Here is a 24,948-nt window from a genome sequence, read left to right as displayed (position 1 = left end):
AAGTATATAATTTCAAAAAAGGACTGTCCATTTTAAAGGCTTTTGGAGCGGACTGCCAAACTCCTTTCTAGAAAGGTTCTATCAATTACTATTTCCACCTACAGCACACAAGCATACCAATAGCTTTTTGAAAAAAACTCTCACCAATGTTGTTCATATCTTCTGAAATTTTAAAAAATAACAGTAAAACATGTTTACTGAAGAAAATTTGCAAAATACAGTAAAGCATAAAGAAGAAAAGTTAAATCACTCATAATATCATCCAGAGACAACCAGTCTAATATTTTGGAGTGAAACAGGGATTTTTAAATTTGTTATTTTTCCCCTTCTCACTTTTTCATTTTGGAGAAAAGCAGTCGGTCTGTTTCGCCTCAATTTATGGTTACTTTGTTTTTAAAAACAGGCTCTTTATGAAACTGACCATTTCTTACGTTTTAATTACGAGAGTAATGAACATTTGAGTATAAACCATGTGTCAGGCATACTTCTCAATACTTCACTTATTCTTACTGATCTGCATAACAATGAGAAAATTAGCATGCCTGTTTTTCTAATGAGGAAGCTAAGGCGCGTCACACTGTAAGTGGCAGTGACAAAAAATAAGGAAGGAACCAGGCAGAATGATTTCAGAGTCCGCTTTTTGATTATTCCACTCTACCTTTTCAAAGTTACCTTTTTGCGTCATACAGAACTCACTGCAGGTTTCCACATGCTGAAGAGCTCAGTCCATTACACACTGTTCCTTATTTTAATTACTTATTGGGTTGTGGTTAATGAGAGTCAGGTGCCTTTAGGATCTAATCTCAATTCCGTGATCTTGGACAAATGATTTTACTCATTTAGGACTCGTGTATAAGTCTTACCTGTGAAATGGGTCAGTGGTTAAACCTTCCAGTTCTGCTTCTGGATTTTACACTGCAGTCTATTTCCTGCAGCTCCTTTTACAGCCTCAGGTTCCCAGCTGCTTAGGAATCACCACACATTAAGGTATGCACCCGGAGATAGAAAATGAAATGGGGGTTGAGAACTCAGAACGCCCGCGGTCCCTTCTACAGCCTAGGACTGCAGGTGGATAGAAGGAAAAGGGAGGTTGCGAGGGCTGGGGTCCACGCAGCCGAGGACTCCGCCGCGTTCCCAGCTCCTGGGCCGAAGGAGCTGTCAGCGGGCCACCCAAGGCCGTGCCTCGGCTGCACTAGCACCACAGACCTGAGGGCTGCGCCGGGCCCGCTCCGTTGGTGAGGCTGGATTTCCCCGCGGGTCGGGCTCCTCTCTGACTCCACGCCACCGAGACCCCACGGTCCCAGATGCCCCCAGGCCAGGAAGTAGTTCACCATTTACTAGACCTCACCTCAGCAACAACTGTCCCGCCTCGCTTCAGGCGGGGAGGGAGGACCGCCCAATCCCTAATGCCCAGGCCTACCTAACGCTAATCCTAAATAGGAGGAGTTGGACACCCATAGCTCCCACTACTTGGCTGGGAGCCCATTGGTTGGACACCCACTGGGTCCACGCCTCAAATGCTCCGCGCGCGTATCGCCGGCAGCGCGGCGGCGCCCAATCGCGCCGCCTTCCGATTGGCTATCAGAGCTCTCGGCTTGTCTCGCGCTCTCTGGCGGGGCCAATGGGGATACTCGCAGTCGAGAGGCCCGCATCGCAGGAGTGGTGGCGCAGCTGTTTCCTCTGGTAGGTGTTCTGCTGCCATCTTGTGTGTGGCCAGGACTGGGCTTCTTGGCGGTTCAAAGCTTAATTAGTGGCTCCAGGTGTGGAGGGGTCCTGAGAGAGCAGTGGAAGAGAAAAAGGATCTGAGGACAGACACCTGGTGTCTTCTCACTTACCTGAATTGGAGAGATTTTCTTGGTCTGAATCAGCCCTGGCTAGAGAGAGAGAGATGAATGGGGTGGTGGGGGGATCCCAGGCTTTGGTTTGTTCGTCATTGTGGAAGGTTTGCTGGGGGCTCTGATGCTTTAACGCTGATTCCTTTGGTTCCAGAGAGCTACCCCCATAACCTTTGTCTCGGAAGATTGACATCACCCCTCCTAATGAGGTTGTCTGATGGCCTGCCTGATTCATAAAGGAATAAGGCTGGTCATTAATAGAAGGGGAGAGGGAGATGCGTCACCACTATCCTCAGGTTAGAAAGAGACGTCTTCATTTTGTGTCGTTTGCGAGGGAGTGACTGCTAAAGTGTTGGCTATTCTCGGTAGTTAACCCTCTGACTGAGGCCATCCTTTGATAATTGTGGGCATTTTGTTCTGCGTTTGGGCAGTTTTATTTATTAATATGCAGCCAGCATTCCTGCAGGGGTTTTTAAAAAATTTAATAAGTGGTGGTCTTTGCAGAAACAGTGAAAGTGAAGGAAGAATTTTGGCAAATTTTGTTTCCCTGGTTACGATCTGTTAAGATTTCGTAATTTCTAGGTCTGCCTTGACTTGCTTGGTTGCTTCGTCAGGAGCAGGGGGAGGCGTTTTTAAGGCAAAGTATCTTCTGAGCTCTTTTTGAGGTGGGAGAAAGAAAGGAATTAATCTTTTCCTTCTCGGTTTTTGTTTTGACTCGAAGTAGACTGCACGCATTCTTTCATTTGGGAGGAAAATTTATCGGATCTGAAAACCTAGCCGATAAAAGGTTGATTAAGATTTTGTGATTGGCGGTTTTGACACGCATTAGACGAAAGCAAAAATACTTGCTATGAGTTTAGTTTTCAGTTAGTTATCCAATGATGACTCAACCTAGTCAAGAGTACTATGTGTTTTGTGGCAGGAATGTCAAAGAAACAGCAGTAATCGAATGATTAAAATTTAATTTTCTTTTTAGAATTTGCTTCTTAAATCATGAGTCTTATAAGGCCTAAGTTGCAACAGTTCAGGTATTAATAATTTAGTGTTTAGTTGATGGCTAAGGTACATGTGGCTATCATAAAGTAAGAGATGAGTGGCTAGAAATGGAGAACATAATAGCAGCTCAGTAAATGTTCGCTGGAACTTTTGCATAGCGTTCTCATGTGATAATGCCTGGCATATGTTCAAAAGTATAATTGTTGAATGAATAAATAAAGCAGTAATTGGAAGATGTGGATACACATTTCTTTTTCGACTAACTGAAAAAGAATTTATTTAACCTGCTTTCTAGAAAACTTTCATTTTCTTGAACTAAATTTATTGCTTCCAATTTATACATACAAATATTATGGATAGGCTCATAATCCTTTTTTGTGAAGTCTTTCTATGAAATCGGAATACAGAGAAATTTAGATAATGAAGGTGAGCCCTCAAGTCATTTTTTCTTGAAAGCATACAGTTTCAGTAAATGAGTACCAAACTTGTCAGTGCCTTAGATCGCTTCTGAGGAAAAAATGTATTGTTTTTCTAGTTTCTTTTTAACAGTGCTTAAAGTCAAAATACTGCAAGTTTACTATATTGCATAAGTATGTTCTGTAATTTTAAGTAAGTAATTTTAAAATAATAAGCTAGGTAAGTATGAGATTTTTCTTTGAAGAATACTAATCTCTAGATTTCATAATGTATAATCTGAAGATCCTTACAGATATCTTTAAATATTATTTTTGCATGAACAATGTTAAGTGACTTTAAGTAAAAATGATTTAACATATTGGTATGTTAAGGATTATTTTTCATTGCAGTCTCATAATATATACAATTTAGATTTTTTTTCCCATTATCAATTGATGCATGCTGTTTAATTAGAAAACAATTTGATAACACCTTTGAAACGAATGTGGTATTTTGTGGCTGAATGTAGATTAAAATCTACTTAACCTTCATAAAAAAAAATCAATAAAAATGCTCTCCAGTTCCTGTATTTGATATTTTAAAGATCTAAATGATTTTAATAGTGAAGATTTTAGGGTATAAGCACTTTTTAATAAAAAGAACACCTTTAAAAGTTGATAGGTTTCCCCCACCTCATTAACTGAAAAACCAAATTTGCATATAATTATTTCTCTTTTTAAAATTATTTTTGAAGTACTAGGAATACCTTGCTGTGTTTTATAATGATTTTGATCATATAAATGTTACTTTTGGAGAACACTTTGAGATTAATTTTCAGAAATATGTCTATATTCCTCATTAATTAGTGTATTTTGCCATCACTTTTCCAGTCTTTAACAAATACGGTTTGTTATGGGGATAAAGTAAACAATGTGACTAAAAATAAAAAAAGATCTAAAACTGTATGAGGATGAAAATTACCATTGCAGTTTGTGGTGTTGCGTTAATCAATGAAATTGATTGCCTGAGTCATGAGGATGTCCGTTATCTACAGAAAATGCTTGTGAGATAAACACGTGGAACATTCAGATTATTTCCCTTAAAGAGAAAATGTTTGGAGTATTATACGTGTAGCTTTTTTTAAAAGACAATTGAAACACTGTAATTTTCCCCTTACTATGACTTCTCCCTTTGTAATAATCTCATTTGTTCTTGCCACTTAAACTATAATTCTTGTGCAAATAAGCCCTAATTCTATGTCAAGTTCTGCTCTTTTAAGCACTTAACACTCATTTCTCACAGCCTTTTGGACAGTTAGATCTACTCAATTTGTATGCAACTCTCCATCTTTTATGTTTCCTATCTTGATTAATGGTATAGGTATCTTCTGAGTGGCTCAGATTTAAAACTTCAAGTTCTTATCTTTTCCTGTTTCCAAACTATAATCTGTAGCTTCAACCTCCAAAATGGCTTTGCTTTTCATTTACTACACTCATTGCCACAGCCTAACTTAGCCCCTCTTTTTCTTAACATTTTATATGCCACTGTATTATTGACAAAGCCCCCACTTCTCAACCTGGAATTTGTATTAGTTAAGTTACAGGTTTGGCTACTGTGACAACTTAAAAAAAATAATTGTGGCCCCCTCCATCTTTTTCTAGATTTATTTATTTATTTTTAGAAAGAGAGAACACAAGCGGGAGGGTCAGAGGGAGAAGAAGAAAGAATCCCAGGCAGATTCCATGCTGAGCATGGAGCCAGACACAGGGCTTGATCTCAAGACCCCAAGATTACAACCCGAGCTAAAACCAACAGTGGGACTCAACCGACTGCGCCAACTAGGCGCTCCATGCCCCACCCCAATTTTTTAATAAAAAATTTCCAAACTAAGTAAAAATATGAGCTGATCAGGTAGCTTTGCTGCAAAAAGTTGTCAGAGGCCCCCAAGCTCTTACTAATGTGTTACTGTGCCACCTCATCATGCAGCTCCATGTTGTGGACCAACATGGCTGCTTCACTTCCTGCCATTTTATGCCACATGCTTAAGTTAAAGGCTAAAATGTATCAAGGTAGGAAGCACAGAATCTTTGCAAGTGGTGGTAGGAGTAGGATTTTATTCTCTACCTTAATTTTTTAATTTTTTTATTATTATGTTAATCACCATACATTACATCATTAGTTTTTGATGTAGTGTTCCATGATTCATTGTTTGCATATAACACCCAGTGCTCCACGCAGAATGTGCCCTCTTTAATACCCATCACCAGGCTAACCCATCTTCTCACCCCCCTCCCCTCTAGAACCCTGTTGTTTTCAGAGTCCATAGTCTCTCATGGTTCGTCTCCCCCTCCAATTCCCCCCCTTCATTCTTCCCTTCCTGCTTTCTTCTTCTTCTTTTTTCTTTTTAACATATAATGTATTATTTGCTTCAGAGGTACAGATCCATGATTCAACAGTCTTGTACACTTCACAGTGCTCACCATAGCAGATACCCTCCCCAATGTCTCTCACCCAGCCACCCCATCCCTCCCACCCCCCACCACTCCAGCAACCCTCAGTTTGTTTCCTGAGATTAAGAATTCCTCATATCAGTGTTAAAGTTCTATTATCCCAAAAAATCTTCAAGTAACAATTTCATTTCTGTGAGATTGTCATGAACTTTTGATGATTCTGTTAGGTTCCCACAGTTAGATTTGGGAGGAGTAAGGTGCATAGCTTGTGACACGCAAATACTGTGATTGTGGCCTGTATCATTTGCAGACCTAGGGACGACTTTGTACTTTCCTTTTCTCTCTGTAATGGTTCTCACTGCCCACAGTTACCTTTGAAAGTAATTGATGCCTAGCTCAACTTCCTCTTTGGAGTATAGACAGGTTTAATCTCAACCTCTTCTTGCCATATACTCAAATTCTTCATTTAAGCATATCTTATATTACTTTGTTTCTCGCAGGCTGGGACAAACAAAATAATTCTGTGGAAGGCAAGACTCCTTCCTGAGTCATCAACAAGTTTGCATGCAGTTGGTATTGGATGCATGTTTGCTCATTTGAAGTATATTTCATATTTCAAATAGGATAAAGAATTGGATGGGGGGGTCAGTGGTGGGCCTAGCTTGCTTTACATGTAAAGCAGTATCTGTACCTTTGGAGAGTGTATTCATCTCTTACAAATCAACAAATAAGACAGAAAATGAGCAAAGGTCATGAACTCATGATCACAAAAGAACAAGCACAAATCGTTTGCATGAAAAATATTTAACTTGTAATTAAAGAAATAAACATTTAAACAAGCAATTTGTCATAATGCTTCAAGACAAAACTATGTATACACTTTGACCCTCTGTAAGGAAACTTGTATGGAAATGGAGATGGAGTCAAAGCTTTATGATCACAGTGTAATTTTATACTTGGGAATAATTGGAAATAAAAAAATAACCAATGGTAGAAGAATGGTTTTTATAATTATAATTTTATAAATTATTACACATCCATCATGATATATTTCAGCCTATTAAAAGGAATATTTTCAAAAGCTGTTTAGTGATATAGGCTATTTAATGACATTGGAAAAAGGTCACCATTTTGTGTTAAATGAGAAAAGTATAGAATAGTAATTGAGGAAATGAAATGAGATACCGCTATGCAACCTCTTAGAATGCACCCTCACTTCTCCCTCCCCCCAGAAAAAGGAAGGGAGGAAGAAAGAAAAAAATATCAAGTGCTGGCCAGGATACATAGCAACAGGATTCAGATCTTGCTGGTGGGAATGCAAATACAGCCATTTGGAAGACAGTTTGACAGTTTTTTATAAAATTAAACATACCTTTATTATGTGACCTAGCAATCCCACTCCTAGGTTGAAGTTTACTAGCAAGGTAAGAGAGCTCCATTAGCTTCTCTTTATTGCCAGCAATTGGCACCAGTGATTGTGTTTGTTTTAGTTTTAGCCATTATATGGGATATGTAATGGCATCTCATTATGATTTTAGTTTGCATATCCCCAAAGACTATTACATGCTTTTCTCATGAAAAGTGAAATGAAACCTATAATCACTTCTCTGCAGATATTTATAGCAGTTGTATTTGTAATCACCAAAAACTGGAAACAACCCAGCTGTCTCTTAATTGGAGAATGGGTTTTTAAAAAACTGCAGTACATCCATGCAATGTAAAACAAAACAAATCTCTTCCTAGTAGGATGGCATAAATACATGGGGAAATGGACTATGTTATAACTACATACTAAGTTGTAAGGAAAAAAAATAAAATGAGCCATACAGCATTACATTATATAATGGAAATGCACCAGAAAAAATGTGACCACAAAGCAGATGAAAATGGTAATCTAAATATCTAAAAATAAGTGAAGAGAAATTAAGGAAAAGATGACACCCTTGAAAGACATACACAAACCAGAAATAAAAGGAGCTCAGAAATGAGATGACTAGGCTTTACAGGGATGTGAAGTGAGAGCTGACAGAACTCAAGAAAGAATTAGGAGAAAGAAGAATATTTTTAAATGATGATTAAGTGAGAAAGAAAACAAGAGTGACCATACATCCCAGAAAGCAATAAGTGAAATAGATAATAGAAAGGAGGAAATTGAAGAAAATCAAACATTTAAAGGAGTGAAGAGAAAGCAACAAGATAGGCAAAGAGAGCTAAAATGTATATTAAAGAATTCCCAAATGTAAACCAAAGCAAAATGGTGGTGGTTACATAACACTTGAATATACTTTATGCCATTTGGTTGTATACTTGAAAATGGTTAAAATGGCAAATTTTGTTTGTTTTACCACAATAAAAAAAAAACTAGCAATGGCACAGAGAACTATTAGAATCGAATTCAAGAGCACTTAACACTAAATAATGTTTACATATATTGAAAGACATACTGTGAATCTGGGGAATTCAACCCAGAACGGTTAACACTTAAGATGTATTCTGGTAGATTGTTAGATTTTAAAAATAAGGGGAATTTTTTTTTTTTTTTTTTTTTGCTTCCATGGAAACAAAAATCAAGTCCACTTGGAAAGAAAATCAAATTGGATTAGATTTTTTTTTTAGCAACATTTTATGGCAGATAAGAAAAAAACATTTTTTAAGTATCCAAGGAATTAATATTTCCTATCTCACAAAACTAACTTTCAAGAACTCAGGACATCAGCAAACATTTATAAACATGAAACAACTCAAGGAATATTGTTCCTATGACTCCTTCCTGAAGAATATTCTAGAGAACAAATTTCAGACAACCAAGAAATGGCTGGAGAAACTTCAACATCGGGTCAGATGGTAAGCATTGAATAAATTTTATGTAGGGCTAAGGCTTTAAAAGATGGGAGTAATGGTGATAGAATGATATGTGAATATCATTTTGAGACCAAAAATATCAGATGTATTAATAAATGTATGGGCTCAACTTAATGAAAAAGTTTTTCAGATTACTGTATACAAAAGGTACAGCTATAAAAATAAGGGAATTAATGAACAATTTAATAATCAAGGGAAAATCAAAATATATCAGATAAATGCAAATTTTAAAACAGGGTTATCATTTTGGTATCAGACAAGGCAGCATTTAGTTCAAGAAGCACTAAAATAAAGGATATTTTATAAGCTAAGAGCTGCGTTCACAATGAAGATTTTTTTTAAATGTCTATTTACAAAACCACATGAAGTAAAAACTAGAAGGGATGTGACAGACCTCTGTCAAAACAAGTACCATTAAGTACATTGTAAGGTATATCTCTTAGATTTATATCAAAGTTTGAGTCCATTAATGGAGAATACATCTTTTCAAGTGCACAGGGGACAGTTTTAAAAATCTGTTCTATATTAGACCATAAAGAAAACCTCAGTTCCAAAAAATAAAAAATCAAATTTTTGATCACATGCAGTAAAGCTAGAAAATAATTTTTAAAATAATAAATAACTAAAAAACCTGACTTCGGGTGTCTATAGGACTATGGTAATTGTCTAAATGCAGATCTTACCATACATTCTTTAAAAAACCATACAGATCTATAAAGAGTAAATTAAACCACCACCATCCTTGCCTAACAAATATACTTTCAAATTATGGGTATGAGGGAAGTAAACACTGAAATGCAGCAGAGTGAGATCTGGAACTTATGCTAAAGTAGCAAGTAAGGTTGAGACTGTTAAAACAGGAGAGGGAAAGCAGGACCGAGAGTCAGTAGAATGGAGACAAAATAACTCCAGAAAGTGAAAGCCCCACCCTAAGGAGGAAAATACTAAGTTTGAGACCTGTTAGAAGGAAGGGCCTTGAAAGTGCTTGGGACCAAAGAGCAGTCTGAGAAAGGTGTATCGCTTCCGAGATAAGAGGATGACTTGGAAGGGACACCATTTATCTGGAGGCTTGATGGTAAGAGGTAAAAGAGATGGTATCTTTGGGGTAAGAAGGGGTACATGCACCCCGATGCAGCAATGTCCACAATAGCCAAACTATGGAAAGAGCCAAGATGTCCATTGACAGATGAATGGATAAAGAAGATGTGGTATATATACACAATGGAATATTATGCAGCCATCAAAAGGAATGCAGTCTTGCCATTTGCAACAACGTGGATGGAACTGGAGGGTGTTATGCTGAGCGAAATAAGTCAATCAGAGAAAGACTTGTATCATATGACCTCACTGATATGAGGAATTCTTAATCTCAGGAAACTGAGGGTTGCTGGAATGGTGGGGGGTGGGAGGGATGGGGTGGCTGGATGTTACATACTGAGGGAGGGTATGTGCTGGTGAGTGCTGTGAATTGTGTAAGACTGTTGAATCACAGACCTGTACCTCTGAAACAAATAATACATTATATGTTAAAAAAAAAAAAGCAGGAAGGGAAAAATGAAGGGGGGAGAAATCGGAGGGGGAGACGAACCACGAGAGACTGTGGACTCTGAGAAACAAACTGAGGGTTCTAGAGGGGAGGGGGGTGAGGAGATGGGTTAGCCAGGTGATCGGTATTAAAGAGGGCATGTACTGAATGGAGCACTGGGTGTTATACAGAAACAATGAATCATGGAACACTACATCAAAAACTAATGATGTATGGTGATTAACATAACATAATAAAAAAGATGGTAGAAATTAGTGATCTTGGTGAAAAAGAATAGAAGACCCATCAACCACTTTCACCCAAAAAGGAATCATTGGTTTAAAAAACTGTACTTTGGGTGCCTGGGTGGCTCATTCGTTAGCGTCTGCCTTTGGCTCAGGTCATGGTCCCAGGGTCCTGGGATTGAGTCCCACATCGGGCTCCCTGCTTGGTGGGAAGCCTGCTTCTCCCTCTCCCACTCCCTCTGCTTGTGTTCCCTCTCTCACTGTGTCTCTCTCAAATAAATAAAATCTTTTTTAAAAAAAGATTATTTATTTGAGAGAGAGAGAGAATGAGAGAGAGCACGAGAGGGAAGAGGGTCAGAGGGAGAAGCAGACTCCCTGCTGAGCAAGGAGCCTGATGTGGGACTCGAGCCTGGGACTCCAGGATCATGACCTGAGCTGAAGGCAGTCACTTAACCAACTGTGCCACCCAGGCGCCCATAAATAAATAATCTTAAAAAAAAATTAAAAACTGTATTAAACCAATAGAAGGTGCTGTTGAACTAAAAAAATCCAGTAATTTTTCCAAATCCCTCACTCCTGTCTATATGCTCTTGTTATCTGGTTTAGGAAAATTAAAACATTTCAAAATGAGCAGATACTGGCACACAACATCCATATAAAATTACTATAAGTAGGGGCGTCTGGGTGGCTCAGTCAGTTTAGCGTCTGCCTTCAGCTCAGGTCATGATCTCCTGGTCCTGGGATCAAGCCCCTCATCTTCCTGCTCAGCAGGGAGTCTGCTTCTCTCTCTTTCTCTCTCTCTCTCTATCCCCCCCCGCCCCTCCCCACTGCTTGTTCTCTATGTCACAAATGAATAAAAATCTTTTTTAAAAATTGCTATAAATGGAAAACATAAAATGAGAGTCAAAATTCAACTACAGAGCTAAAGAAAACCACAGCATAATACTCCTACCTGAACAAACATTTGCAGAAATAAGGTCTCAAATACAAATTCAGAACCCCAAAATAAATGGACAAAAAGAGGAAGATATGAAAAGTGAATTTACTGAACTCAGGAAGTAAAATAAAAAAAAATCTTTCAAAATGAAGCTAACGTCCAAGATACCTAAGGGAGAATAGATTTACTGAATGTAAGAGATACTGAGGAAAGACTTGCAGATAGCCAAAAGAATGGAAATTAAACAAAGAAAGGTAAAAAGAAAAAATGAATGATACAGACAATATGTAAAAATTAGAGTTCCTAAGAAGAGAAAAAACAATAGCAGAGCTAATATTTAAACTTCAGTCCATGAAAACATTCTGGAAGTAACAGAAGACTCAAATCTACTTTGAAAAAGCTCATTGTGTACTATAAAAGTTGTTCTAGAATGGTCCAATACAAGTCATAAAACTATTGGACATTGAAGATAATGAAAAATTCCTCTGGGCTTCCAGGTGGAGAGAATACATTAGGAACAAATTTCTCAACAGCAACATACAAAACCAAACAAACATGGAACAACATATTTAAAGTCTATGAAATTGTAAGTCAAGGATTTTAGCACTATGACTCCATCCCAGAAAAAAATTAAAACCACGATAAATTCCAATATACTAAAAAAAAATTTACAAGATGAAAAGTGCCATGAGCAAAGCCAAAAGGCCAATGACAAGGTAGGAAGAAATATTTGAACTTCTATCACAAAGAGCTAATCTCCTTAATGAAACTAACCTAGAAGTCAAAGCAAATGACAAGCAACCTAACAGAAAATGGGGCAAAGATACAAGAGTTCACAGAAAAAGAAATGCAGGTGACAGGCATATGAGAAGATGTTTAACTTAAGTCATACAAAGAGAAATACAAATTACAGCTATACTAAAAATTACAGCTACACGCAAGCCTTTCTCACCAAAATCCAAAATTACATAATAATGCTCTGTGGGCTGTGGGGAAACAGGCATTTTGATGCATTGCTGGTAGGGACACAAAAGCACAAAGCTTGAGAGAATTTGGTAGTATCCAACAAAATTAGATATGCATTTACTTTTTGATCAGGCAGCTAACTTCTAGGAATCTGTTCTAAAGACATGACATAAAATATAAACTGGCATTTCTAAAAAGTTACTCATAGCAGCAATACTTGTATTAGCAAAAGATTGGCAACGACCTAAATGCTCATTAATAGGGGACTAGGTAACTAAAGTTCATCCAACAATGGAATAATCTCCATTCCCCTTCCAAGTCACTCTTGCCCCCAGAAATCATAAAAGAAAATGTAGGAAGTCTGCATGTACCAGCAACATTGAATGATCTGCAGAATGTATTATGAAGTGGGAAAAAACCAAAAGCCCATGGAATAATATATACAGTAATCATAGGTAGAAGGAGGGAATGGGAAAGGTGCCAACAATGGAAGAGATAGTTCTCATAATTTATTTATATAGTTTGATCTTTGAATCATGTATGTTTACATATTCAAAAGTTAAATTTAAAAAGTAGAACAAAAAGAAAAATCTAAAAAGGAATGGAAACAAATGTACATAACTATATAGCATTTTGTTGTCCTAACCATACAAGAAAAGGAACAATTTCTAGTAATTCTAGAACCTAGACTTGGGACTGTATTTTCTTAGCAGGGGGTATTCAAAATTATTATTGTTATATTGCTATCTTTAAAGTATTTTATGTATATTGTTGGGCAAAACAAATGTTTTAAAATGTCAATAGTTGTTGAACAAACCACAGAAGTTCATCAAGGCTATAGATTAAGAAAATGTAGTCTGGAAAGTTCTTTGACAGATTGAGCAAAGTGGAAGTGAAGTACAAAAATACACAGGACAGCTACATAACAGTACCTGTTATATGGCACTGGGTCAGGCACTGTATATATATATATATATCATTTGACTCTTGCAGATACCCACTAGGACTCTGATCTCTGATATTTTATTCTTAAGAGGTTCAGAGAGGTTAAGTAATTTGCTTCAGATTAGACAGTTACTGAGTGGGAGGTTGACCTTTAAACCCAGATCTGTGTGATTCCAGAGCGTGTGCTTTTTCTACTACATTATTGCAGGATATACACCAAATATTGAGAAGAAAGAACATCAGGAGCTAAATGTTCTATTTAAACCAGTAGTTGCTGCTCAGAAAATACATAAATATGCAGACCCTAAGTCAGTGGTTTATATTTTCTTCATGCAAGAGCAATGCACTAAAGGAGAGAAGTATAAGTTTTCTCTTATTTCTGATGGGGAAATGTAAACACACATACACATATCTGTATATTGATGTTGGAGATAAAAATTTTACAAAAGTTGCCATTGATTGAAATTAGTAAAAGACCCAAACTAAAAGTATTTCAAAGCAGAAAAGAAAAAAAATCTGGTAGTCATGGGTTTTAATGATGCTGTGAAAAGCAAAAAAAAAAAAAACAAAAAAAAACCCTTCAAAGCTTCCTTTTATGATACTTAAAAGCTCTTCTAAGCTTTGCACAGCCTTTTTATAAAAATTGGCCTTTAAGATACTATTTTAATAAGTCATGTTTCCTCCTGTGGAAGATGAGTGCTGATGGAGATTTTGGGGGTGCTAGGGTTCCCCTCACCCAAGCCACCCCTTCACACTACTACTGGTTTCCCCAGTGATAAAATATTTTCATTCAGTTCAACACTAAAATCTTTCCTAAAAGTTCTGGTGCTTGAAGTAATGGGGGTAGAGGAATTTTTCTGTTTTAATTTGGTTTATCTATATATAATGATGGAAATTTAATTTATAATTCTGTGTACCTGATAACAGTAAGAAAATATATTGGATTTGCTATAAGAATTTAAAAATTAATTTTGAAGCTTTTCTTTTTGTCAGAAGCTGTGTTAATCAGTGACTTTGGTGAAGGCTAAGAAAGTTGAAACAAATTTGCTGATGATATACAACTTCTAAGGTAAGCTAATATAACAACTCAATCAAGAATATAAATGTTCTTGACAGATTCATAGATTACAGTAACACACTAAAATAAAATTATCAGGAATAAATATAATATCCTGATTTAAATTTCACAAAGCAATGGCAGAAATATTAAATAGACTTCCATTTCCAACAGTATGATAGACAAGAGTTCTTGAATCCCTCCCTCCACCAAATATTTAAACACTAGATTCAGTATTTAAAAAACCTTTATTATGAATGGATGAACCTATAAGAAAATAAAGGAAACTTTTGGGGGCTTGAAACAGAACAAATACATCCTGTGGGGTAAGCAAGTGCTGAAGTCACTAAATACTTTGGGGGTATACATGGCTTTCTATTGGCATTAGAAACTTGTGCAGGGAAAGGGATGGGGACTGGGAAAATTCCTTGGGTTCTACAAAGGGTAGGGAGCCTCATCAGAGACCATCTTGGAGAGGCAGACACCTCTGGGTGGAGTTAAAATCTCTCTTACTGGGGTACATGGCTGGCTCAGAAGAGCATGTAACTCCTAATATTGGGGTGGTGAGTTCAAGCCCCACGTTGGGTGTAGAGATTGCTAAAAAAATTAAGTAAACAAAAATAAAGCAAAATCTTTCCTAATTCCTGGTTACCAGCTCACACTCACTTGGATTTGAGGCCTTAGTTTATACCATTTTCCTGGTCCTTAAATGTCTATTTTCACGGTCTCCCACAAATGGAGAATTTTAATTTAAAGTGGACCTGGATCTCACTTTTCAGTACCTGGCAGAAACAATTAAAAATCCTCCGTGGAGGGAGTTAACAACCCAGTTGTCAAAGTATCATTGTTAAAATTCTAACAAATAAGCTCTTACTCATTTTTTAAAAATCACAGAACATGGTTTGTCTCCCTCTCTGATTTCCCTGATTTCTTCCCATTCAGCGATGGGAGGGGGTGAGGGTGGGGTAACTGGATGATGGGTATTAAGGAGGGCATGTGTGGTGGTGAGCACTGGGTATTATACGCAACTAATGAATCACTGAACACTACATCAGAAACTTATGATGTACTGTATGCTGGCTAATTGAACATAATAATAAAAAAATTTTTAAAAAGGCAATGAAGATAACAAAAAAATAAAAATAAAAATAAATCACAGAACATAAGGGAAAAAATGTTATGAACAAAGAGCAGAACCATAAACAACTGAAACAGATCTACAGAGATTTCTGCTGTTAGAAATATCTAATACATAAAATAAGTACTTAATGTTTAATAAATAAAAGAGGGATTCTAAAATATAAATAAAGAGTAATAGCACTTAAAAGTAACCAGGCACATTAAAATAAGAACCAATTAGAATATCAGAAATGAAAATTATAACAGAACTTAAAGATTAAATGGTGTGTTAAACCAGCATATGAGGTACAGTTAAAAAGAGACTACACAGAAGACCATCCATAGAGAAAAAAGTTACTGAAAATAAAAGATTGTGAGATGATCTAATCAAGAGTTCCAAAAAGAAAACATGGAATAAGAATGAGACAATATTCGTACTTGCCTTTAAAATTTTGCCAGGACTGATGAAAGACAACAATTGTCAGATTTAAGGAGCCCAGTGAATCTCAATCAGGGTAAATAAAGAGAAATACATCTTACTGTTGTCCAGCTGTAGAATGCCAAGCATAGAGAAACCAGAAGGAAAATGCTCCTAAAAGGAAGGTATGAAATAAAAGAAGAAAAGGGAATAAAGAAAATGAGTAAATCTAAGCCAACATTGGTGGTGGAAGGAAACAGTAATAATAATATAGTAGTTCTCCCCCGCTTTTTTTTAAGATTTTTATTTTTATACTCTCTATACCCAGCATGGGGCTCAAACTCACAACACCAAGATCAAGAGTTGCATGCTCCACTGACTGAGCCAGCCAGGTACCCCCACAGTAGTTCCCTCTTATCTGTGGTTTCACTTCCATGGTTTCAGTTACCCATGGTCAGCCACAGTCCAAAAGCAAATGGTCCTTCTCTTGATGCAGCATCAGAAGGTCATTAGTGGCATAATAACTACGTCACAATACCTACATCATTCACCTCACTTCATCTGATCATGTAGGCATTTTATTATCTCACATCATTGCAAGAAGAGAAGTGAGTATGGTACAATAAGATATTTTGAGAAAGAAATTCACATAACTTCTTAATTCACATAACTTTTAATGTATTGTTATAATTGTTCTATTTTATTATTCTTATCTCTTACTATGCCTAATTTATTAATTAAACTTTATCATAGGTAGGTAGGTATATATAGAAAAAATATAGTATGTTGGCCCCTGAACGGTCTTAAACTATGTAGGTTCACTTATATGTGGATTTTGTACAGTACAGTAAATGTATTTTCTCTAACTTACGATTTTCTTAGTAACGTTTTTTTCTAGCTCACTTTATTTTAAAGAATACAGTATATAACACCTATAATACATCAAATATGTGTTAATTGACTGTATGTTATCAGGCTTCCAGTCAACAATAGGCTATTCGTAGTTAAGGTTTTGGCAAGTCAAAAGTTATACATGGATTTTTCAATTGCATTCTCCAAGCCCCATGTTGTTCAAGGATATATATATATGTGTGTGTGTATATATGTGTGTGTATATATATATATATACACATGTATATATATATATATATATATATATATATATGAGCTCTCTCTATATAATATATGGTACATATATACAGGGTCCAGTACTGTCTTTGGTTTCAGGCATCCACTGGGGGTATTGGAACATATTCCCCACAGATAACTGGGCATTACTGTAATGTCTAATTTGTGGTTAACAAGCAAGGCAGAACTACAGTATTGTACTGGCCTACAGTGGCATGTAAGTCAGGAGGTATTGGTTGGAATTTCAGTATTCTAAGGTTCATGTGCTGTGTGAATCAAAGTAAAAACATTTCAAATGTAACCAATGAAAGAAGACAAATAAGAGTGTTTTTTTTTTAAGATTTATTTTTAAGTAATCTCTACATCAAACATGGGGCTTGAATTTACAATCCCAAGATGAAGGGTCACATGCTCTACCGACAGAACACCCCTAGAGTGTTTCTTTTTTAAACTAGAGAAGGAAAACAATGAAATGAGGGAAAAGGAAAAAACAAAAAACAAATGAACAGAAGACAGGAAATAAGTACTCATTTTTTGTCTTCTTTTACTCAGCTTAGTTATTTTGAGATTCATCTATGTTGGTGAGTGTATCAGTAGTTTATTCCTTTGTATTGCTGAGTAATATGTCATTTTATGGATATACCACAATTCATTTATTTATTCATTCACTTATGGATGAAAATGGACTTTTCCAATTTTAAGCTACTGCAGATAAAGATACCATGTATATTCATGTATAAGTCTTTATATGGACATATGCTTTCTTTTTTCTTGATAAATACCTAGGAGTGGAATAGTTGCCTCATATGGTAGGTGGGTATTTTACATTTTAAGAAGCTGCCAGGTTTTTCCAAAGTGATTATCAACAGGAAGATGAATAACCAAGTTATGGTATATCTGTATAGTGGACTACTACTGAGCTGTATTCCTAATAAAATGGATGAATCTCAGAACAATTACAATACATAAAAGAAGCCAGACAAAAAAGAATACACGTTATTTGATTCCACTTATTAAAAATTCTAGAAAATGTAACTCACTTATAGTGGTAGAACGCATATCAAATGTGGTAGATGCAGCAAAGGATCCTATGAAAACGAAGGGAACAGATATGACATTCTAAATATTGAAGAACAGGATTTATTAATTAGGACTAAACTATGTAATAACATTAGGCAAAGATAGCCTCAGGCAGCTATCTCTACACTAACCTCCTTCTATATAGCAGAAATACACTGGCCCCCTGGTACCAGACAGCTTTCCTACATTGTACTTGAATCGGCCTTGCCAAGTTTAACCTTTTCCTCTCACCATATGTTCGAGTGGCTAACCAGTGTCTCTTCTGAATGATGCATTCATCTTTTAAAATAGATATGTTAACAGTTTCAGTTAGGCTATAACCAAGTTATGCAGGCCTGGAAGCCATTTTGTCTCTTTAGGTAATGTTATACATATCCACTGATTTTCCGTGGTAAATGTTACAGTTAAATTTGTAGTATTCAGATTATATATAGTATTTCCACATTATTTGAGTTACCTTACTCTCTTCTCCCCCTATCTCTTTGGACCATGAAAAAACCTATCTTACTTCATATCAGTTAGCAGCATGAGATAGGGCATGTCTAGTTTAGTACAAATTTCTAAATCTGTAACTAAATTTAAATTAATATCATAGGGGCACCTGGGTGGCTCAGTCAGTGAAGTGTCTGCCTCTTGATCTTAGCTCAGATCTTGATCTCAGAGTCATGAGTTCAAGCCCCATGTTGGCCTCCATGCTCGGTGGGGGGCCTACTTAAAAAACATTAATATCATAGATGTAAATAAACTGCGGGCCAATTAAAAAGAAAATAAGCATTACAGCCAGTAGCATATTTATCAACTTTGTGGGCAACTAGTAGCTTGCTCAGCTTTAGAGTTTAAAAAAAAAAACACTAAGGGCGCCTGGGTGGCTCAGTTGGTTAAGCGACTGCCTTCGGCTCAGGTCATGATCCTGGAGTCCCGGGATTGAGTTCCGCATGGCCTCCCTGCTCAGTGGGGAGTCTGCTCCCTCTGGCCCTCCCCCCTCTCATATACACTCTCTCTCTCATTCTTGCTCTCTCAAATAAATAAATAAACAAATCTTTAAAAAAAATTTAAAAATTTAAGAGCATTTTATAGTTTAATAATTGTATAAGACTTTTTGTACAAACGAATGTTAGTAAAACCAAAATGTAAGAAACAAAAAGATTAGGAGAAATATTTGAGCTAAGTAACAAAGATTAATATTTATAAGAAATTTAAAGAGCTTATTAAATTTTATAACAGAAATCTCAGTATTCTGGTAGATAAATGAAATACCAGTGTGAACTTAAAGTTCTCATAAGAAGAAATTCTTGTATGGTGATTAATATAATAAAATTAAAAAAAAGAAGAAATTCAAAAACAAACACAAAGGGGAATGCTCAATCTCACAAGTGATCAAACAAATGCAAATTAAAACTATGAGAGAACATTTTATATCTCTCTAAATGAGCGAGGATTCAGAAAGGTAGTTGGAGATGGTGAGGTTTGTGTGAATTTCATGGTATATTCATGCTAGCAGCATTTTTAATTAGCATAATACTTTCAGAAATCACTTATATATACCAAGGTCCTCAAATTGTATATTTTGACTGAGTAGAACTGTATGTGGGACTTTGTCCTGAAAAAATAACCCAAATAAGGAGGGGAAAAATGCAAGAAAAATTTTTGACAGGATTGATCATAAGAGCCTAAATGTCAGCATTGGTGGGTAAAGTAAATTACTATAGGTTAATACTGTGGCGTTAAAAAGGGTAACTTTTCCCAAAATATCTGTATAGAAACATGGTTAATGTTTTATATCGTCAGCAAAACAAGTTGGCAAAATTTTATACTGTTGCTACAGTTATGTGAAATGTATGTATATATACGATAAAGTTTTAGGAAATATTCTGAAATAAAAATAGCTTTTGTGTTAACAGGTTGAGATTTTGTGTGTGTTACTGTCCCTAAATTTTTATTTTTATATTTTTATTTTATTTTATTTTAAAGATTTATTTATTTATTTACTTATTTATTTGTCATAGAGAGAGAGAGCATGAGCGGGGAGGAGAGGCAGAGGCAGAGGGAGAAGCAGGCTCCCTGCTGAGCAGGGAGCCTATGTGGGACTTGAGCTCAGGACCCTGAGATCATGACCTGAGCCAAAGGCAGACACTTAATCAACTGAGCCACGCAGGCGTCCCTGTCCCTAAGTTTTCAAAAATGAATTTTCAGTGGGAAAAATATACTACTTAAAAGAATTAAGTAAATGAATACTTACTAACTTAGAACTGTGGGTTATATAATTTTCTTAGAATTAATTGAAGTCCTGAGTTAAATTAATTCTCAGATATTTAAGAGTTTTAAAATGAAATCACACTTTGCCTGTTCTAGTTTTCTATCACTAGTATATAAGAATGTCATTGATTTGATTGGGGTCGGTGCTTTATTTTGTTAATTTGCTGAGCAAATTGTATTTAAATAAAGGCGCTTGTTTATTTGAGTTATCATCAAGCCACATGAGATATTTACCTTAATTTGGTTAAGTGCATGTCTAGTTAGAGAGCTAAAAGTCCTCTCTTCAGGGTTTTTGAATTATTTTTATCTCAGTAATTAGAACTAAATTCCGTGTTATAAATGTTTTGCATGGTTTCATATCACAGAAACCATGTTAATGTAATGCAGGTCGTAACTTAGTTCTTCTTATGGGAGGCTGGGGTTGATTCAGACATGAATCTATCATTTTCCAAATAGATAACTTGGGTCCAGAGAATTGAATATGTATGTGAGCTATAGTTGAAAGGGCTGTGAAACAGAATGAAACTTATGTGTATAGACAGTTTAACCACACAAATTGTTCTGTTAGTTGTAATACAGAACGTTTCAAAGGGAAGTTTGACAAGTTATCTTTAGGGGCTCGAATTCTAAAAAAGCTTTGTTTTTTTTAAATTGACATATAACATATTAGTTTTAGGTATATAATATAATGATTTGATGTTTGTATATATTACAAAATCATCACCACAGTAATTCTAGTTAACATCCAGCGCCACAGATAGTTAACAAAAAATTTTTTTCTTGTTGTGATGCCTTTTAAGATTTACTCTTTTAACAACTTTCAAATATGCAATACAGTATTAACTATAGTTGCCATGCTGTATATTGCATCCTCATGACTTATTTTATAACTAGATGCTTCTACTTTTGATTCCCTTCACCCATTTTGTGTTTCCCCCATCCCCTGCCTCTGGCAACCACCAATCTGTTCTCTTATCTGTGAGCTTGGTTTTGTTTTATTTTTTTAATTCCACATATAAGTGAGAATAATCTCTGCCTGACTTATGTCACTTAGCCTAATGCCCTCACGTTCTACCCATGTTGTTGCAAATGGCAACATTTTATTCTTTTTTATGAATAGTATCCTATTATGATATGTAGATAGATATGTAGATATAGATATAGATCACATCTTCTTTATTCATTCTTCCATCAATAGGCGCTTAGGTTGTTTCTGTATCTTGGCTATTGTAAATAATGCTACAATGACCATGAGGTTGCATTTTTTTTTTTTTCAAATTGGTGTTTTCATTCCCTTGGATAAATACCCAGAAGTGGAATTGCTGTGTCATATGGTAGTTCTATTTATGATTTTTTAAAGAAATGTCCATACTGTTTTCCATAGTGACTGCACCAATTTACATTCCTACTGACAGTGCATAAAGGTTTCTATTTCTCTACATTCTTGCCAATGGTTATTTCTTGCCTTTTTGATGATAGCCATTCTAAAAGATGTGAGGTGATATCTCATTGTGGTTTTGATTTGCATTTTCCTGATGATTAATGATGTGGAGTATCTTCCTATGTGTCTGTTGGCTATCTGTATGTCTTTTTTTTTTTAAGATTTAATTATTTATTTGAGAGAGGAAGAGAGAGAGCAGGGGAAGGAGCAGTGGAAGAGGGACAAACAGACTCCATGCTGAGTGTGGAGCCTGACACAGAGCTCGATCCCACGATCATGACCCGAGCCGAAATCAAGAGTTGGATGCATAACCAACTGAGCCACCCAGATTCCCCTGAGTGTCTTCTTTTGAAAAATATCTATTCGGATCCTCTCTCCATTTTTTTTTAAGTAGGCTCCATGCCCAAACTGGAGCCCAACGGGGGGCTTGAACTCACAGCCCCAAGATCAAGACCTGAGCTGAGAGAAAGAGTTTGATGCTTAACTAACTGAGCCACCCAGGCACCCCTGTTCATTTTTTAATTGGCTTGTTTGTTTTTTTGCTATTGAGTTGAATGAGTTTTTTATATATTTTGGTTTTAACCCCTTGTCAGATATAAAAAGTTTTAAAATTATAGCTAAGAGGGGCTTAGGACATTCAAAGAAAAAAATAGAACCTTTTTTTTTTTTAAGATTTTATTTATTTGAGAGAGAGACAGAGAGAGAGAACAAGCAGGGGAGAGGGAGAAGCAGGCTCCCCGCTGAGCGGGGAACCTGACGCAGGGCTTGATCCCAGGACCCTGGATCATGACCTGAGCTGAAGGCAGATGCTTAACCGACTGAGCCACCCAAGCACCCCAAAAAATAGAACTTTTTAGTGGAGAAACATGTCTCTTTGAGAACACTGAATATTTAATAAAAGAATTAAATGATGACCCTAAATGACCTTTATCTTGCCTTAACATACCACCACTCTATTTTGCAATAAAAGTATATTTCAAATCTGAATTATGCTTTTGAAATAAAAAATCTGAAAGTGTTATGAGTTTAGTTGTAATTATATCTGTAACTCTATTTTTTCATAATTTTTTCCTCATATCATTTTTACCCTTTGCTAAGTAATTTAGAACCAGAGCTACAGATCACATTCTTAACTCAAAATTGGCTTTCTTGTGATGCTGGAATTGCAATAAATCTATGACTTAATTTAATAGTAATTACTCCCATCTTTAATTTATACCATGCTGCCTTTCTAGGTATTCTGACTCTCAGAGGCTTAAGGTAGGAGAAACCGAGGCAAGAAGCTACAGATTGTTGGCCAAAGGAATGATAGCAAGACACTGTAGTTTAGATGAAGAGAAATACTGAAAACTGAACTAGGAACTGATGTCCAGAACAAAGTGGGTGATGGTGTGTGACATATGACCAGTAATGCCTCACCTTAAAGACATGGGAGGAAGAGAATGAATAAATAGTTGGGCAGAAGAGTGGTCTTTAAGGCCAAATCACCATGTAATTTATATTAAGAAAATTATGAGAAATGGGCACAGAGACTTACTTAAAGGATATGTGTGGCATTATTAATGACCGAAAAAGGAAGCAATCTAAACCACCTATAATAATAGTAGCTTTATTAAATATGATACATTTCTTTAGTGGAATGGTGTGCATCCATTAAGATGCAGACTTCATAATGAGAGGCAGAATGAATTATGGGGAGATTTATTTTAACAGGACTGTTTTCTGGGTAGAATTGTATCTTGCAGCATTCAGAAGAATTGATAATGTAGTTGAAAGTACCAGCATGGTACCTGGGACATAGAAAACACTTGGGAAATGTCAGTTACTTTGGGATGTTGGGTAAGAACTCAAGAACTGGATTTATTGTCAAGTGTGTCTCAAGGGACTTAAAAAAGGAAAAGACTTGGAGAATGGTGGGAAGCCCAGGCAGCCTCAGTCTTGGACTAAGTGGATAGGCACACAGATCCCTGGCTACTTCAGATAAATGGAGGCCCTTTATATTTTAGCAAGTTGGAGGGGAGGGGTGACAGAGGAAGTATGAGGAAAGAAGAAAGAGAACTGAACATTAAATTTTACACATTACCCTTGATGCTGTGTATGGATGCTGGTATATCCAAATATCAACATAGTGCATGTATTTTCCAGTTTAAGAGAATTTGCAAAATCTTCTGTTGTATAAAATGGTTATATTCATGACACTGTGTGTATTTCATTACATGAATATCAAAAACTTTAAAGTATTGTTATTTGGGTTTTTTAACTCTATATTTGGCATTTAATAATTTATGGCTTATTTAATATTATCAACTGCTTATATCTGAAAAGTTACGAGGAACATTTTAAAATATTATTTTCATCCCTCTATTTATCAATAGAAGCAGAAATACTTTGGGGAGGAAAAATTTGTGAAAAATGATTTTTTCCATGAAATATCCAAGGCTCTTTTTTCCCCTTAACTGAATCACAGATGTTGCTATCTTATAGAAATACAATTTGCATCTAATTTACTAAGTAGCGAAGAAAGAAAATAGATTTTAAGAAATAAGAGAAAATAGATGTTGGGCTGCATGCTCCCGGCAGGTCTTGGCTACAGGGGAAGTGGGGGAGGGGCTGGGTCAGGCCTTGTGGCCACAGGGTTTTTCTCTCCCTTCTCCCCAGCAGACACTGCTGGTGGTGCACCAGCACTCCCCGAAACTTCACCCATCTCATGTTGTGAAATGGAACCTTTGAAACTCAGGTGTGGCATCAACAGAGTAAAATACAGCAGCCCTAGTCAGGAATAACAGGAATACATGTATACTCTTCCTAGCTCAACACAGAAAAAGACAAAAGGAAGAGAGAGGAGATGTGTCCACAAGAACAGACCCAGGTGCTATGAAGAAAAAAAGTGTATCAGAGAAATGAGGAAAATGATTGGCATTTCAGTTCTTTTTCCTCTCTCTTACTACGGAACCTGACTGTCCTTCAGTCATTCCTCACCTACGAAGAATTCTCACAGGCTTCTCGTCTAGAAACCCAGAAGAGTCCAAAACGTTAGATTTCTACTAACATTTGTTGCTAGAAATGCCAAATGACTTGTGGTGTCCTAGGAGAGTCATGAGATAATATGATAGTAGGGTGTGGAACCAGTGCAGATTAAGATCAAGCAACTTTCTAAAAGAGGCAGCTATAACTAAGAGAATTATTAAGTGATAACTACTATAAATGGAAAATGAAAAAAAAAAGTATTCGTTAGACAGTTATCACCATTTAGTACAGCCAGTCACCCAGCAAAAACATTCAGCCCACTAGG

General features: G+C 36.2%; 2 protein-coding genes across 19 annotated transcripts in view; one reads left to right on the top strand and one right to left on the bottom strand.

Annotated features, from left to right (window-relative positions):
* The window catches only part of SETDB2 (SET domain bifurcated histone lysine methyltransferase 2), an 87,147-nt gene extending 85,215 nt beyond the window's left edge, over positions 1 to 1,932 (bottom strand). For 2 of the 7 annotated variants that reach the window (XM_025874932.2, XM_025874933.2), the window contains exon 1: positions 864 to 1,445. The gene's annotated coding sequence lies outside the window, so the exon portion shown is untranslated. Of the gene's footprint in view, positions 1 to 863; positions 1,458 to 1,835 lie in introns of those variants that run through there. The other 5 variants (XM_073894574.1, XM_073894575.1, XM_073894577.1 and 2 more) reach the window with 5 other exon arrangements.
* CAB39L (calcium binding protein 39 like) overlaps positions 1,576 to 24,948 on the top strand; it is a 112,821-nt gene continuing 89,448 nt past the window's right edge. For 2 of the 12 annotated variants that reach the window (XM_025874930.1, XM_025874927.1), the window contains exons 1-2: positions 1,622 to 1,683; positions 14,151 to 14,226. The gene's annotated coding sequence lies outside the window, so the exon portion shown is untranslated. The other 10 variants (XM_073894583.1, XM_073894590.1, XM_025874931.2 and 7 more) reach the window with 10 other exon arrangements.

The sequence above is a fragment of the Callorhinus ursinus genome, unplaced genomic scaffold, assembly GCF_003265705.2.
Source record: "Callorhinus ursinus isolate GAN/ISIS: 27379988/994484 unplaced genomic scaffold, GSC_fseal_2.0 scaffold7, whole genome shotgun sequence".
NCBI classification, from domain to species: domain Eukaryota; kingdom Metazoa; phylum Chordata; class Mammalia; order Carnivora; family Otariidae; genus Callorhinus; species Callorhinus ursinus.
This window is presented reverse-complemented; position numbering and strand designations above follow the sequence as displayed.